Below are 17,786 nucleotides of genomic sequence, written 5' to 3' on the forward strand. Positions count from 1 at the left end.
AATGCTTCTACCATATCCAGAAGAACAAGAGAGCAGATGACAGCTATTGTGCCTACAAACTTGATCTATCCAAAGCATATGACAGAGTTGATTGGAACTATTTGCGGTGCATTCTCGTCAAAATGGGTTTTGCAACAGAATGGGTGAATAAGGTCATGGCATGTGTGACTTCGGTCAAGTTTGCTGTGAAAATTAACGGAGAACTAACAAATACCTTTGCACCTTCGAGAGGGCTGAGACAAGGGGATCCTCTGTCGCCTTATCTTTTCCTTTTTGTTGCAGAGGGGCTCTCAAAACTTCTTCAGAGAGCTGTGTACAATCAGGAACTCCTTGATCTCAAATGCTGTGGAGGAGCCCCTGGTATATATCACCTATTATTTGCAGATGATAGCTTACTTTTCTTCAAAGCTTCAAGCCAACAAGCTACAGTTATCAAGCACACCATTGCCCAATTTGAGAGAAGTATAGGTCAACTTCTGAGCTCTGAGAAATGTTCACTTATGCTTAATGAGGCGTGCCCTATTGAGACCCAAGAGGAGATCAAAAGTATTCTTGGAATAACTCAAAGTACCTTTGATGAGAAGTATCTTGGGCTTCCAACTCCAGACGGAAGAATGAAAGCAAAAAAATTCCAACCGACAAAGGACAAATTTGCTAAAAGGTTATCATATAGGAATGAGAAACTAATGTCGATGGCAGGTAAGGAGGTCCTCATTAAATCGGTAGCTCAAGCCTTGCCTATTCACATTATGGGCATCTTCAAGCTCCCCGCTGGCTTCCATGATGATTATATGCAACTGATCAGGAATTTCTGGTGGGGAGAGGAAGACGGAGAAAGGAAAGTTCATTGGTCCTCCTGGGATAATCTCATCAAACCAAAAAACCAAGGCGGTATGGCGTTTAGAGACACAACTCTTTTCAACCAAGCTCTTCTTGCCCACCAAGCTTGGAGATTGATCCAATATTCCAACAGTTTAGCCGCAAGACTAATGAAAGCTATTTATTATCCTAGGGGAAATCTCGTCGACACTGTGTTCAGAGCTCAAGCATCTCCTGTTAGGAATGGGATTGAACATGGTTTGGAACTTCTCAAAGAGGGGGTAGTTTGGAGAATAGGCGATGGGAAAAGTATTAGAACTTGGAGAGATAATTGGCTTCCAAGAAACCATGCTTTAAAAGCTCAGCCAACCAGAATACCAGATAGACATAGTGAAAGAGAAAGATCTATATCCCGTGTTTTGTGTGTTTGATGACAACACTTGAATGAATTTAACCGTGTGCAAAGATTGTCTTTGATAGATTTGCAAGTGCACGGTGCCCTCACTGAACATGTCATGAACGGAAGACTGAAGCGTAGCTTATAGGTTTTCTGGTTTTGTGTGTGTGTCGCGAGGTGACATGGTTGGAGAGGAAAAGAGGAAAAAATAGTTTCTGCCTGACCGGTACTACCGGTACCAGGAGCGGTAGTACCGCTACCCTACTGGTACCGCCCTGCAGTACCGCTCTGGAAGATTGCACTGAAAAGTCCCGCAGAGAGCCTTACGGTACCTCTACAGTACCTTGAGCGGTAGTACCGCTTGAGAGCAGTAGTACCGCCTCGGTACCGCTTAGGTACCGTAACGCAAGTTACGGCACCACCGCTTTGGTACCGCTTAGGTACCGCGCGAGGGTCCAGGGACTCGCAGAGGTCATTGCGGTACCTCAAGCGGTACCGCAAGCGGTACTACCGCTGTGAGTTCATGTGGCTAAATTTGTGCGGGATTTCGAATCCAGAGCGGTACTACCGCTTGCCAAAGCGGTAATACCGATTGTGCGGAAACTGCACATAACGGTTGGATTTGGAGGGACCTATAAAAAGGCCCCTTCTTCCCCAGCTCGTTTTCATCTCTTCTCTCTCTCTCCCCTCCATTGTTGTTGAGCTCAAACCTTGAGGATCTCCCCATCCACCCAACCAATCTTGCCCAAAGTTTGTGGAGTGGTGGAGGAGGCCCCGATCTATAGTTCTACCAAGAGAGATTTCACCAATACTTGCTAGTCCTTAGTGGATCTTGGTGTTAGGGTTCCTATGGTGGGATCTTGGAGGAAGTGCTCATATGGAGGCTAGCTTGGAGTTGTGTTAGCCCCATAGGGTGTTGGGAGCCTCCTAGTGTTGTGGAGCTCGCCCCAACCTTGTGAAGGAACCACCGCCTCGACCGGTGCCTTAGTGGAGAAGGGGGATCCCCTTTGTGGAGCTCTCTCGAGGAAGAAGGTGAGGCCTTCCTTCGTGGTGTGGCCGCCTAGCCTCTTGTGTGAGGCTAATACCTCCTCAACGCAGACGTACTCCCTTTTATGGGAGGAACTGCGGGAAACAAACCTCGTCTCTTCTCCGCGCCCTCCGGTTGTCCCGCTGCTCAACTTTATTATCTTGTTTGGTTCTTTTGCTTGTTGCACTAGCCTAGGATCATACTAGGATCACTTTGAACATCAAAGCTATCACCTTTACTTCCGCGTTGCACTAAAATTGAAAAAGGATAAAAATTGCGTAGCGCCCATTCACCCCCCTCTTCTTCTTTACCGTCCATTCAATTGGTATTAGAGCAAGGTTTTCTTGCTCGGGCTTTAAAGCCTAAGAAATGGCCGAACAAGAGGCGGCCGAGAATGGGTCCCTTCCCAGTGAGCTACCACCTCCACCATCTACCGTCAATAGCACAACGGCTACGTTGGATGACCTCAAGAAATTGGAGTCATCCATCGTTAACCAAACTAGCACAGTGGCCCTCGCAAATGCGAGGGCAATGTCTGAGTATGTCCAAAAAATTATGATTCTACATATATTTGTGTGTTCAAATAGAATCAATATGCTTTTATAGTCACCGTTAATATTATGCTAATTGAAAAGTCAATTATGCAAAGGCATATTTAATCATTTATAATTTGTGAAATAATAACTAATATCTCCACCAAAGAACAGTATCAATGATCAAATGTGCCTTTTGTACCGTTGTTATTAAAGTGCCACATATAATTAAATTAATATTGCAAGCTAAGTTTAGAAACTACAAATGTAGCTCGGGCTACATGTAGGCTACTTTTTTGAAAAATTTGAAAACGACATTTAGATTTCTAAAAATTATTATTTATACATGTGGATAATGATGTATTCTACTACCGTGTAAAGTCTTAACTGAACACACATTGTATTTTTGTCCACGCAAAATTGACAAAATCTGATAATTTGGAGGTTTCAAAATTTGGACTGTTCACTACTTTAGATTTCCAATTTTAATATTTTTACACATCCTAGAACATAAGATATTTCAAGTCAATATTTTGCATGTTTATAGAACACATCATTACCTACATCTAGGATTGTTTTCATATTTTTTTGCAACTCAAAAATGCCGTTTTCAAAATTTTCAAAAAAGGGTTCTACATGTAGCTCAAGTTACAAACCGCCGCACTATGATGTACTCTTTATTTGATGTTACTTCTGTGTGAGGTTAGATCTTATGCTCGGCAATTTATGATCAAGGTAGAATCAACAAAACCTATATGTTGATGTGTAAATAATAAGTCTCTGGCCAATGGTGTTTAAATATAATTATTAAGCTCAAATAGTCATCTTAATAGAAGACACTACCTTTTCACGTTTTAGACAAATTAACATGCAATCTCCTAAATTTAGCTTTGATCTTTTTTTATATACATATTCCAAATAACGGAAATCCATATATGTTTGTGCTCAAATTTAATAATACTACTCTACGTTTTTTTAATCCCGGCAATATTCCACAGTGTGATATGTATAAAAAAAATGTTGTCATTTTTTTTTTGCTTTTCTTGATCTCATTCTGGGGTATCTTTCACCCTTGGATGCATTTTTTCTGCATTGTTGTTGATATGTATTGTCGTGTGAGGTAATGTGAGTGCCCTGGCATCTAAACTGATTTATACTTGATTTTATTGCAAGGCCCACGTGGCTTTTTTCAACCACATTATTGTTGCTCTTTTTTCAGTTAAATCATACATATACATCAATTTCCTTAATTTTCTACATGTTAGAAAGAGATGTGAGACTCGGACCGTGTCCTAATATTTTGTAATGTGTTTTTACTTTAAGATAGTATTAAATTTTCATTAGCAATATTGACGTATTTTGAGTATTTTTACACATGTGCCTTATGTACGTGCGCTTAGGCGGCATGGCGTGAATATATTCAGAAATTGTCATAGTATATTTTTTTCACCCATACCACGTGGTCAAGCAGGACATTTACGTGTTACTTTAAGATAGTATTACATTTTCATTACCAATATTGACGTATTTTGAGTATTTTTACATGTGTGCCTTATGTACGTGCTCTTAGCTGGCTCGGCGTGAATATATTCAGAAATTGTCATAGTATTTTTTTTTTCATCCATACCACGTGCTCAAGCAGGACATTTACGTGATTTACCTAGGTCCTAAAACGTATTAATCTAATCTAAATAACTTAATAACTCAACATGGCCTACATATTTGGAGCTAGCCCGGCCGAATCAAGTTGGACTCTGCCCATTAGCTTTCCAAGCCACGTGTTTATTTAATTCCATTGGATCTGTTAATCGTGCAGCACACATTAAATTTTCCACGGATCGGTAATTTGAAGATGGTTTCCCTAAACATGCACACCCGTACGTGGCCATGGATCTTTCATTACGTTTTTTTTTGTACTAACTCTATTGGTTTGACACGGACCATACAAAAGAATATTTTACATGATTTATGGTTACGTGCCACAAGTTTAGTTTTTTACACATATATTGTTGTACGTAACACTTTTAACTTTTAATCTCAAGCGTTAAGAATAAAATCACCGGTTTATATTTTAATAGCATATGTGGATTAACCTGGTGCCTCGAAAAACACCCTTATTTTACTTTTAGTATATAATAGATGAAGGCTATGATGATGGAGTTGGTAGCTCCAAAACCAACCCCCACCATAGATCCTAAGGCAAGTGCGGAGGTTCCCCCACCCAAAGCTACTTCATCTCCTCTTATTGATTGTGTTGCTCAATCAACGAAAAATCAACAAGAGGAAGGAGTTGGGGAAGTCAGCACTTCTTCGAAAGGGAAGGATGAATCACCGGTTGCGGGATAATTAGGAGGTAATCATGCGGTGCCTCCACTAAGTGATTACACCATAAATGTCCCAATACCTATGCCTCATATTTTGTCTCATGGTTCACCACCGCTACTTGAATCCAATAGCTTTGAAAATTGGCAATTCTTAATGCGTTCTCATGTGCGCAGCGCTTCTACCGAGCTTTGGCGCATCATCGAGGAAGGCTATTCACCACGAGACCCAAAGAAATTGACTAGAAGAGAAGTGGTGGATGACCAACTCAACGCCACCGCCATCAACATGATTCACATGGCCGTAACACCCAAGGACCGTGCTCACATCCGCTCCCCCAGGACCGCCAAGGAAGCATGGGATAAACTCGACAAGCTCTTCCTCGGAAATGAGAGCGTTCAAAGCTCTCGCTTCGATGAAGTGAACAACATGGCTGACAACATCGTCATGAATGAGGGAGAATCTCCGGAAGAAATGTACCATCCCTCATCGCTCTTGCCGTACAAATGCAAGATCATGGAGCAATGTTTGTGGATGACCATTGGATCAAAAGGAAGTTCTACAACGCTCTCCTCCCATATGAGGAAGTGAAGTTGACGGCCATCCGCCAAAATGCGTCCTTCCGCGCTATGATATCCGATGAAGTCCTTAGTGAAGTTATTGCTTTGGACATCTCCAAGAAGAATGCGGAGGACCTTGTTGCTCGCGCTCACAACACTCGCAAGCCCAAACTTGCATTGAAGATAAGGGAGCGTGAAGCAAGTGAGAGCGAAGAGGATCGCATGGAGTGGAGTCCGGATGATCTCAAGACAAACTACCATGAGCACATGGCTCTCGCCGCAAAGAGTTTTTTGGATGGAAACAAGACACGAAGCCCAAGGCCAAGAAAATACTCGTCTCGTGAATCTCCAAGGAACTTCTCAAAGAGCCCAAGGGATGGGAAAAGAGGGAGAACATGCTACAATTGCGGCGACAAAAGTCACTTTGTCGCGGATTGTGTCTATGAGAGAAGGGAAGATAATGGTGGAAGGCTTGTCCGCAAGGATAAGTTCAAATCCCTCTCCAAAGGTTTCTCCAAGTTCTCCTCCAAGCCCGGTGATGCAAAGGTCTCCTTCACCAAGAAGCCTAGAGCTTTCATTATCTATGAGGAGTATTCCTCCGATGAAGGTGAAGAACATGAAGACAAGGACTCGAACAAGGAAGAGGAGGGAGTGGCCGCCATCGCCATCTCCACTCCCTCCACCTCCCTTTTCGACTCTCCTAATGAGAACCTCGTCACCAAAAACTCCCATTGCCTCATGGCAAAGGTATCTTCGGAGGTAAAACTCCTTTCCAAGCCTACATCCTCCTCTAATGCTATATATATTGATGATGCCACTAGTCTCACCATTAAGCGTGAGATTGTGGGTTTGGATGCTTTTCTCACTAACATGCAAGGGGATACCAAGACCCATGTTGAGGCCCTCATGGCTCAACTTGGTGCGGCTTAAGACCTTATAGAGAGAAGGAGAGGCTTGAGAGGGAGGCGGCAAATGAAATTGCCTCTCTTACTCAAGCACATGAGGAGGAGCAAAATTTTCGCATTTCTCTTGAAGCTAGTGTCATTACCCTCGAAGACTCCAACAACGCCTTCATCTCCAAACTCACCAAGGACCGAGATCATGCTCTTGGTTTGGTGGGTGAGTTCAAGAAGAAGAAGCTTCTTCTTGAGGATGACCACAAATTACTTCTTGAGGAAGTTGCTACCCTCACCAAGGACTTCAAATCCTTGGAGAGTAAGTATGTGCTTCTCTCCGATATATGTGATCATCCTCAAGAGGAAGCTCCTAAGGAGAAAATGGATGAAGGCCCGAACCCAAGTTGCGACGAGCTTGTTGATCAAGTTGCATCTTTGAAGAAGCATAATGCATTGCTCTTGGAGGTCAATGCCCTTCAAGAAGAAGCCTTGGATGAGTACTACCGCTTGTGCAAGGAGAAGACTTCATGTTGCAATCATGAAGAAGAAATTGTCGCTCTTGAGAAGACCAAGGCCAAGCTAGCAAGTTTGAATGGTATGCAAGAAGAGTCCTTAATGGAGTGCCTACGCATGAGGAAAGAGAAGGTTACTTGTTGTGACCATGAGGAAGAAACTGCCTCCTTGAAGAGGAGCAAAGCCAAGCTCATGGAGGTCAACTCCATGCAAGAAGAAGCCTTGAAGGAGTACTTTCCTTTGAGCAAAGACCGTGCTTGTTGCAATCATGAAGGTGACGTTGCCAAGTTGGAGAGCCATGATGTCTACTCACGCTTCTTTTCCTGTAGACAGTGTTGGGCCTCCAAGAGCAGAGGTTTGTAGAACAGCAGCAAGTTTTCCCTTAAGTGGATCACCCAAGGTTTATCGAACTCAGGGAGGAAGAGGCCAAAGATATCCCTCTCAAGCAACCCTGCAATCACGATACAAGAAGTCTCTTGTGTCCCCAACACACCTAATACACTTGTCAGATGTATAGTGCACTAGTTCGGCGAAGAGATAGTGAAATACAAGTAATATGGATGAATATGAGTGGTAATAGCAATCTGAAATAAAGATGGCAGCGAGTAAACATGCAACAGAACAGTAAATAAACGGAGTTTCAGTGCTTGGAAACAAGGCCTAGGGATCATACTTTCACTAGTGGACAGTCTCAACATTGATCACATAATAAAACCACTCTACACTCTCTTGTTGGATGACAAACACCATTCATTGTGTAGGGCTACAAGAGCACCTCCATGCCGGAGTTAACAAGCTCCACAACATTCGATGTTCATATTTAAATAACCTTAGAGTGCATAATAGATCATTGCAATTATACCAAGTACTAACATAGCATGCACACTGTCACCATCACACTATGAAATGAAGGAGGAATAGATCGCATCAATACTATCATAGTAATAGTTAACTCCATAATCTACAAGAGATTACAATCATAACCTACGCCAAGAACTACATGATGCACACACTGTCACCATTACATCATGAAGGAGGAATAGAGTACTTTAATAACATCACCAGAGTAACACATAGATCAATAGTGATACAAAGCTCATATGAATCTCAATCATGTAGGGCAGCTCATGAGATCATTGTATTGAAGTACATAGGAGAGAGATTAACCACATAGCTACCGGTACAGCCCTTAGCCTCGATGGAGAACTACTCCCTCCTCATGGGAGACAGCAGCGGTGATGAAGATGGCGGTGGTGTCGATGGAGATGCCTTCCGGGGGGCACTTCCCCGTCCCGGCGGCGTGCCAGAACAGAGACTCCTGTCCCCAGATCTTGGCTTCGCGATGGCGGCGACTCTGGAAGGTTTCTCGTACCGTGGTTTTTCCGTATCGAAGATTTAGGTCAGAGCGCTTCTTATAGGCGAAGAGGCGGAGTCGGAAGGGCTACGGGGCAGCCACACAATAGGGGGGCGCGCCCCCCCTGCGCCGCGCCGCCCACACGTGTGGGCCCCCCAGGGATCCCCTCTGGTGCCTCTCCGGTGTTCTGGAAGCTTCGTGCAATTATAAGATGCTGGGCGTTGATTTCGTCCAATTCCGAGAATATTTCCTCACTAGGATTTCTGAAACCAAAAACAGCAGAAAACAGGAACTGGCACTTCGGCATCTCGTTAATAGGTGATACGTCTCCGACGTATCGATAATTTCTTATGTTCCATGCTACATTATTGATGATATCTACATGTTTTATACACATTATATGTCGTATTTATGCATTTTCCGGCACTAACCTATTAACAAGATGCCGAAGAGCCAGTTGCTGTTTTCTGCTGTTTTTGGTTTCAGAAATCCTAGTAAGGAAATATTCTCGGAATTGGACGAAATCAATGCCCAGGGGCCTATTTTTACACGAAGCTTCCAGAAGACCGGAGGGGAGACGAAGTGGGGCCACGGGGCGCCGCCACAATAGGGCGGCGCGGCCTAGAGGGGGCCCGCGCGGCCCTAGCATGTGGGGGCCCCCGTGACGCCCCCTGACCTACCCTTCCGCCTACTTAAAGCCTTCGTCGCGAAACCCCCAGTACCGAGAGCCACGATACGGAAAACCTTACTGAGACGCCGCCGCCGCGAATCCCATCTCGGGGGATTCAGGAGATCGCCTCCGGCACCCTGCCGAAGAGGGGAATCATCTCCCGGAGGACTCTTCATCGCCATGATCGCCTCCGGAGTGATGAGTGAGTAGTTCACCCCTGGAGTATGGGTCCATAGCAGTAGCTAGATGGTCGTCTTCTCCTTATGTGCTTCATTGTCGGATCTTGTGAGCTGCCTAACATGATCAAGATCATCTATCTGTAATTCTATATGTTGTGTTTGTCGGGATCCGATGGATAGAGAATACTATGTTATGGTGATTATCAATCTATTACCTATGTGTTGTTTATGATCTTGCATGCTCTCCGTTATTAGTAGAGGCTCTGGACAAGTTTTTGCTCTTAACTCCAAGAGGGAGTATTTATGCTCGATAGTGGGTTCATGCCTCCATTAAATCTGGGATAGTGACAGAAAGTTCTAAGGTTGTGGATGTGCTGTTGCCACTAGGGATAAAACATTGATGCTATGTCCAAGGATGTAGTTATTGATTACATTACGCACCATACTTAATGCAATTGTCTGTTGTTTGCAACTTAATACCGGAAGGGGTTCGGATGATAACCTGAAGGTGGACTTTTTAGGCATAGATGCATGCTGGATAGCGGTCTATGTACTTTGTCGTAATGCCCAATTAAATCTCACTATATTTATCATATCATGTATGTGCATTGTCATGCCCTCTCTATTTGTCAATTGCTCGACTGTAATTTGTTCACCCAACATGCTATTTATCTTATGGGAGAGACACCTCTAGTGAACTGTGGACCCCGGTCCTATTATTTATATCAAATACAATCTACTGCAATACTTGTTTTACTGTTTTCTGCAAACAATCATCTTCCACACAATACGGTTAATCCTTTGTTACAGCAAGCCGGTGAGATTGACAACCTCACTGTTTCGTTGGGGCAAAGTACTTTGGTTGTGTTGTGCAGGTTCCACGTTGGCGCCGGAATCCCTGGTGTTGCGCCGCACTACATCCCGCCGCCATCAACCTTCAACGTGCTTCTTGGCTCCTCCTGGTTCGATAAACCTTGGTTTCTTTCTGAGGGAAAACTTGCTACTGTGCGCATCATACCTTCCTCTTGGGGTTCCCAACGGACGTGTGCTGTACACGCCATCAAGCATTTTTTCTGGCGCCGTTGCCGGGGAGATCAAGACACGCTGCAAGGGGAGTCTCCACAATCCATTCTCTTTACTTTGTTTTTGTCTTGCTTTATTTTATTTACTTTCTTGTTTGCTGCATTATATCAAAACACAAAAAAATTAGTTGCTAGTTTTACTTTATTTACTGTCTTGCACTCTATATCAAAAACACACAAAAAAAAATTAGTTACTTGCATTTTACTTTTGCTACCATGTCTAGTTCTGCACCTGTTACTTCTTCACCTGAGGAATTAGTCTTCACTTTTAAACAAGGGGATGAGGAGAGTTTTAAAGATGCTTGGTCCAGAATTTTTACTTCTTATCGTAAAGCTGAACCTCAAATGACTCTAAGTTTGCTCCTTAGTAATTTTTATTTTGGTCTTATGATTCGCTATAGATATGCCTTGGATGCTGTAGTGGGAGGAGATTTCCTTCATTGCAATGGGGATCAAGCTTTTAATGCCATAAAGAAGTTGGTTGCATCACATGATTCAGCTAATAACTTTGATTCAGCCCTTATTAGCATTTATAATAGATTAAACACTCTTGAGACAAGTGCATCTCGCTTGAATGAAAATTATAGATATGTTCGTAACCGTCTTGATCAAGTTTTAGTGAACTCTGAACCTTCATTATGGGATCCTACTATTAAAATTGTTATCGGTGACCAAACTCTTCATGCCAATTGTGATATTATGTCTGAATTTTGCTTAATGCCTAAGAGTATTCATGAATCTTTGCAACTTTGGGGATTCGTTGAAGGGGGAGAAGGAATAACTCTTATTGATAACTCTGTTATAATTCCTAAAGGAATAGATGCGGGTGTGCATACAACCATTCTTGGGAGAACAATATCCATTGATTATCTTGTTATTGAATGTGCAGGAACAGGACAAATCACACTCGGAAGATCCCTGCTGAAACTATTGGGAGCAGTCATAGATATGGGAGAAGGCACCCTAAAATTCACCTCTACACCCGGGGGTAGACATATATTCCCTAAATCAAAGAGTAAGAAAAAGAACAAGAAAGGTAAGGGTAAAGCCCAAGGTAATGTCGATGCTTCATCTCTTGATAATACTTGATTTACACTTTCTGCGCCTAGCTGAAAGGCGTTAAAGAAAAGCGCTTATGGGAGACAACCCATGTTTTTACTACAGTACTTTGTTTTATATTTGAGTCTTGGAAGTTGTTTACTACTGTAGCAACCTCTCCTTATCATGTTTTTGTGCCAAGTAAAGTCTCTATGGTAAAGTTGATGCTAGATTTGGATTGCTGCACAGAAACAGCATTGCTGTCTGTCACGAATTCGCGCAGAAGTCTCTGTAAAAAAATCAAAAAAATCTGCAAATTTACGTGCTTGATCCTCAGATATGTACGCAACTTTCATTAGTTTTGAGTTTTTCTGTTTGAGCAAGTTAAGTGCCCCTTCCAGGTTCGTCTTTGCGGACTGTTCCGTTTTTGACAGATTCTGCCTTTTATTTCGCATTGCCTCTTTTGCTATGTTGGATGAATTTCTTTGATCCATTAATGTCCAGTAGCTTTGTGCAATGTCCAGAAGTGTTAAAAATGATTGTGTCACCTCTGAGCATGTGAATTTTTGATTGTGCACTAACCCTCTAATGAGTTTGCTTGAAGTTTGGTGTGAAGGAAGTTTTCAAGGGTCAAGAGAGGAGTATGATATACTAAGATCAAGAGGAGTGAAAGCTCTAAGCTTGGGGATGCCCCGGTGGTTCACCCCTGCATATTTTAAGAAGACTTAAGCGTCTAAGCTTGGGGATGCCCAAGGCATCCCCTTCTCCATCGACAACATCATCAGGTTCCTCCCCTGAAACTATATTTTTATTCAGTCACATCTTATGTGCTTTGCTTGGAGCGTCTGTTTGTTTTTGTTTTTGTTTTTGTTTGAATAAAATGGATCCTAGCATTCATTGTGTGGGAGAGAGACACGCTCCGCTGTTGCATATGGACAAATATGTCCTTAGGCTTTACTCATAGTATTCATGGCGAAGGTTGAATCTTCTTCGTTAAATTGTTATATGGTTGGAATCGGAAAATGCTACATGTAGTAATTCTAAAATGTCTTGGATAATTTGATACTTGGCAATTGTTGTGCTCATGTTTAAGCTCTTGCATCATATACTTTGCACCCATTAATGAAGAAATACATAGAGCTTGCTAAAATTTGGTTTGCATATTTGGTCTCTCTAAAGTCTAGATAATTTCTAGTATTGAGTTTTGAACAACAAGGAAGACGGTGTAGAGTCTTATAATGTTTACAATATGTCTTTTATGTGAGTTTTGCTGCACCAGTTCATCCTTGTGTTTGTTTCAAATAAACCTTGCTAGCCTAAACCTTGTATTGAGAGGGAATACTTCTCATGCATCCAAAATCCTTGAGCCAACCACTATGCCATTTGTGTCCACCATACCTACCTACTACATGGTATTTCTCCGCCATTCCAAAGTAAATTGCTTGAGTGCTACCTTTAAATTTCCATCATTCGCCTTTGCAATATATAGCTCATGAGACAAAATAGCCTTAAAAACTATTGTGGTATTGAATATGTACTTATGCACTTTATCTCTTATTAAGTTGTTTGTTGTGCGATAACCATGCTCCTGGGGACGCCATCAACTCTTTGTTGAATATCATGTGAGTTGCTATGCATGTTCGTCTTGTCTGAAGTAAGGGCGGTTTTCACAACCAAATGGTTTGAGTATGCATACTGTTAGAGAAGAACATTGGGCCGCTAACTAAAGCCATGAATCATGGTGGAAGTTTCAGTTTGGACATAAAACCTCAATCTCTTATGAGAATATTAACTGTTGTTGAATGCTTAAGCATTAAAAGAGGAGTCCATTATCTCGTTGTCTATGTTGTCCGGTATGGGTGTCTAAGTTGAAGAATGATCAAAAGCGAGAAATCCAATGCGAACTTTCTCCTTAGACCCTTGTACAAAGCGGCATAGAGGTACCCCTTTGTGACACTTGGTTGAAACATATGTTATGCAATGATGATCAGTGTTAACCCAAGCTAATTAGGACAAGGTGCGAGCACTATTAGTACACTATGCATGAGGCTTGCAACTTGTAAGATATAATTTACATGATACATATGCTTTATTACTACCGTTGACAAAATTGTTTCATGTTTTCAAAATAAAAGCTCTAGCACAAATATAGCAATCGATGCTTTCCTCTTTGAAGGACCTTTCTTTTACTTTTATGTTGAGTCAGTTCACCTATATCTCTCCATCTCAAGAAGCAAACACTTGTGTGAACTGTGCATTGATTCCTACATACTTGCATATTGCACTTGTTATATTACTTTACATTGACACTATCCATGAGATATACATGTTATAAGTTGAAAGCAACCGCTAAAACTTAATCTTCCTTTGTGTTGCTTCAATACCTTTACTTTGATTTATTGCTTTATGAGTTAACTCTTATGCAAGACTTATTGATGCTTGTCTTGAAGTACTATTCATGAAAAGTCTTTGCTTTATGATTCATTTGTTTACTCATGTCATTACCATTGTTTTTGATCGCTGCATTCATTACATATGCTTACAATAGTATGATCAAGGTTATGATGGCATGTCACTCCAGAAATTATCTTTGTTATCGTTTACCTGCTCGGGACGAGCAGGAACTAAGCTTGGGGATGCTGATACGTCTCCGACGTATCGATAATTTCTTATGTTCCATGCTACATTATTGATGATATATACATGTTTTATACACATTATAAGTCGTATTTATGCATTTTCCGGCACTAACCTATTAACAAGATGCCGAAGAGCCGATTCTTTGTTTCATTGTTTTTGGTTTCAGAAATCCTAGTAAGGAAATATTCTCGGAATTGGACGAAATCAACGCCCAGGGGCCTATTTTTACACGAAGCTTCCAGAAGACCGGAGGGGAGACGAAGTGGGGCCACGGGGCGCCGCCACACTAGGGCGGCGCGGCCTAGAGGGGGCCCGCGCGGCCCTAGCATGTGGGGCCCCCGTGACGCCCCCTGACCTACCCTTCCGCCTACTTAAAGCCTTCATCGCGAAACCCCCAGTACCGAGAGCCACGATACGGAAAATCTTACTGAGACGCCGCCGCCGCGAATCCCATCTCGGGGGATTCAGGAGATCGCCTCCGGCACCCTGCCGGAGAGGGGAATCATCTCCCGGAGGACTCTTCATCGCCATGATCGCCTCCGGAGTGATGAGTGAGTAGTTCACCCCTGGACTATGGGTCCATAGCAGTAGCTAGATGGTCGTATTCTCCTTATGTGCTTCACTGTCAGATCTTGTGAGCTGCCTAACATGATCAAGATCATCTATCTGTAATTCTATATGTTGTGTTTGTCGGGATCCGATGGATAGAGAATACTATGTTATGGTGATTATCAATCTATTACCTATGTGTTGTTTATGATCTTGCATGCTCTCCGTTATTAGTAGAGGCTCTGGCCAAGTTTTTGCTCTTAACTCCAAGAGGGAGTATTTATGCTCGATAGTGGGTTCATGCCTCCATTAAATCTGGGACAGTGACAGAAAGTTCTAAGGTTGTGGATGTGCTGTTGCCACTAGGGATAAAACATTGATGCTATGTCCAAGGATGTAGTTATTGATTACATTACGCACCATACTTAATGCAATTGTCTGTTGTTTGCAACTTAATACCGGAAGGGGTTCGGATGATAACCTGAAGGTGGACTTTTTAGGCATAGATGCATGCTGGATAGCGGTCTATGTACTTTGTCGTAATGCCCAATTAAATCTCACTATATTTATCATATCATGTATGTGCATTGTCATGCCCTCTCTATTTGTCAATTGCTCGACTGTAATTTGTTCACCCAACATGCTATTTATCTTATGGGAGAGACACCTCTAGTGAACTGTGGACCCCGGTCCTATTCTTTATATCAAATACAATCTACTGCAATACTTGTTTTACTGTTTTCTGCAAACAATCATCTTCCACACAATACGGTTAATCCTTTGTTACAGCAAGCCGGTGAGATTGACAACCTCACTGTTTCGTTGTGGCAAAGTACTTTGGTTGTGTTGTGCAGGTTCCACGTTGGCGCCGGAATCCCTGGTGTTGCGCCGCACTACATCCCGCCGCCATCAACCTTCAATGTGCTTCTTGGCTCCTCCTGGTTCGATAAACCTTGGTTTCTTTCTGAGGGAAAACTTGCTACTGTGCGCATCATACCTTCCTCTTGGGGTTCCCAACGGACGTGTGCTGTACACGCCATCAATAGGTTAGTTCCGGAAAACGCATCAAAACTCTATAAAGTGTGAACAAAACATGTAGGTATTGTCATAAAACTAGCATGGAACATAAGAAATTATAGATACGTTTGAGACGTATCAAGCATCCCCAAGCTTAGTTCCTACTCGCCCTCGAGTAGGTAAACGATAACAATGCTAATTTCTTAAGTGACATGCTACCAACATGATCTTGATCAATACTATTGTAAAGCATATGAGATGAATGAAGTGATTCAAAGCAATGGTAAGGACAATGACTAAACAACTGAATCATATAGCAAAGACTTTTCATGAATAGTACTTTCAAGACAAGCATCAATAAGTCTTGCATAAGAGTTAACTCATAAAGCAATAAATTCAAAGTAAAAGCACTGAAGCAACACAAAGGAAGATATAATTAAGTTTCAGCAGTTGCTTTCAACTTGTAACATGTATATCTCATGGATAGTTGTCAACACAAAGTAATATAACAAGTGCAATAGGTAGATATGTAAGAATCAATGCACACAGTTTACACAAGTGTTTGCTTCTAAGATAGAAAGAAGTAGGTAAACTGACTCAACAATAAAGTAGAAGAATGGCCCTTCGCAGAGGGAAGCAGGGATTAAATCATGTGCTAGAGCTTTTTAAGTTTTGAAATCATATAGAGAGCATAAAAGTAAAGTTTTGAAAGGTGTTTGTTGTTGTCAACGAATGGTAGCGGGTACTCTAACTACCTTATCAAATAGACTTTCAAGAGCGGCTCCCATGAAGGACGTTATCTCTACCAGCAAGGTAGATCATCCCTCTTCTCTTTTGTTTACACATGTACTTTAGTTTCATTATTTATGGATGACACTCCTCCCAACCTTTTTGCTTACACAAGCCATGGCTAACCGAATCCTCGGGTGCCTTCCAACGTTCACATACCATGAAGGAGTGTCTATTTGCAATATTAAGTTGCTTACTGATAGATCAGGGCAAAGCATGTGAAGAGAATTATTAATGCAAGTTAATTAATTGGGGCTGGGCACCCCATTGCCAGCTCTTTTTGCAAAATTATTGGATAAGCGGATATGCCACTAGTCCATTGGTGAAAGTCTGTCCGAAGTAAATGACAAGATCGAAAGATAAAACACCACATACTTCCTCATGAGCTATAAAACATTGACACAAATAAGAGATAATAGCTTTTGAATTGTTTAAAGGTAGCACATGAAGTATTTGCTTGGAATGGCAGAGAAATACCATGTAGTAGGTAGGTATGGTGGACACAAATGGCATAGTTTTTGGCTCAAGGATTTGGATGCACGAGAAGAATTCCTCTCAATACAAGGCTAGGCTAGCAAGGTTGTTTGAAGCAAACTCAAGTATAAAACGGTGCATCAAGACTCACATATGAACATATTGTAAGCATTATAAGACTTTACATCGTCTTCTGATACGTCCAAAACGTATCTACTTTCCCGAACACTTTTGCTATTGTTTTGCCTCTAATTTGTGTATTTTGGATACAACTAACACGGACTAACGCTGTTTTCAGCAGAATCGCTCAGTGTCTCGTTTTTGTGCAGAAATCCAACTTTCGGGAAAAACCTCGGAATTTATGCAGAAGGCCCTATTTTCCCAGGAAACTAACGGAGCCAGAAGGGCAATTGAAGTGGAGGCCCGAGGGCCCCACACCATAGGGCGGCGCGGCCCAGGGGGGGCCCGCGCGGCCCTGTGGTGTGGCCCCCTCGGCCGGCCTCCGACGCCCTCCTTCGGACTACTTATTCGCCTCGACCTAAAAACACCAGAAGAGAAGTCGAAGTCGCCAGAAACCCTCCAGAACGCCGCCACATCGCGAAACTCCGTCGCGGGAGCCAGAAGTCTCCGTTCTGGCACTCCGCCGGGACGGGGAATTGGAGGAGATCATCACCATCATCACCGCCAACGCCTCTACATCAACCAGCCATGTTTCCCCCATCCATGAGTGAGTAATTCCCCCGCTGTAGGCCGAAGGGGATGGTAGGGATTGGATGAGATTGGTCATGTAATAGCATAAGATTGTTAGGGCATAGTGCCTAGTGTCCGTAATTGGTACTTTGATGATATTGTTGCAACTTGTTATGCTTAATGCTTGTCACTAGGGCCCGAGTGCCATGATCTCAGATCTGAACATGTTATTGTTTC

At 42.5% G+C, this 17,786-nt stretch overlaps 1 protein-coding gene across 1 annotated transcript in view; it reads right to left on the minus strand.

Moving 5' to 3' along the window:
- Positions 1 to 17,786, minus strand: part of LOC127340677 (transcription factor bHLH162-like) — an 86,188-nt gene that overhangs the window by 1,536 nt on the left and 66,866 nt on the right. The window lies entirely within an intron of this gene.

The sequence above is a fragment of the Lolium perenne genome, chromosome 3 (assembly GCF_019359855.2).
Source record: "Lolium perenne isolate Kyuss_39 chromosome 3, Kyuss_2.0, whole genome shotgun sequence".
In the NCBI taxonomy this organism is placed as follows: Eukaryota; Viridiplantae; Streptophyta; class Magnoliopsida; order Poales; family Poaceae; genus Lolium; species Lolium perenne.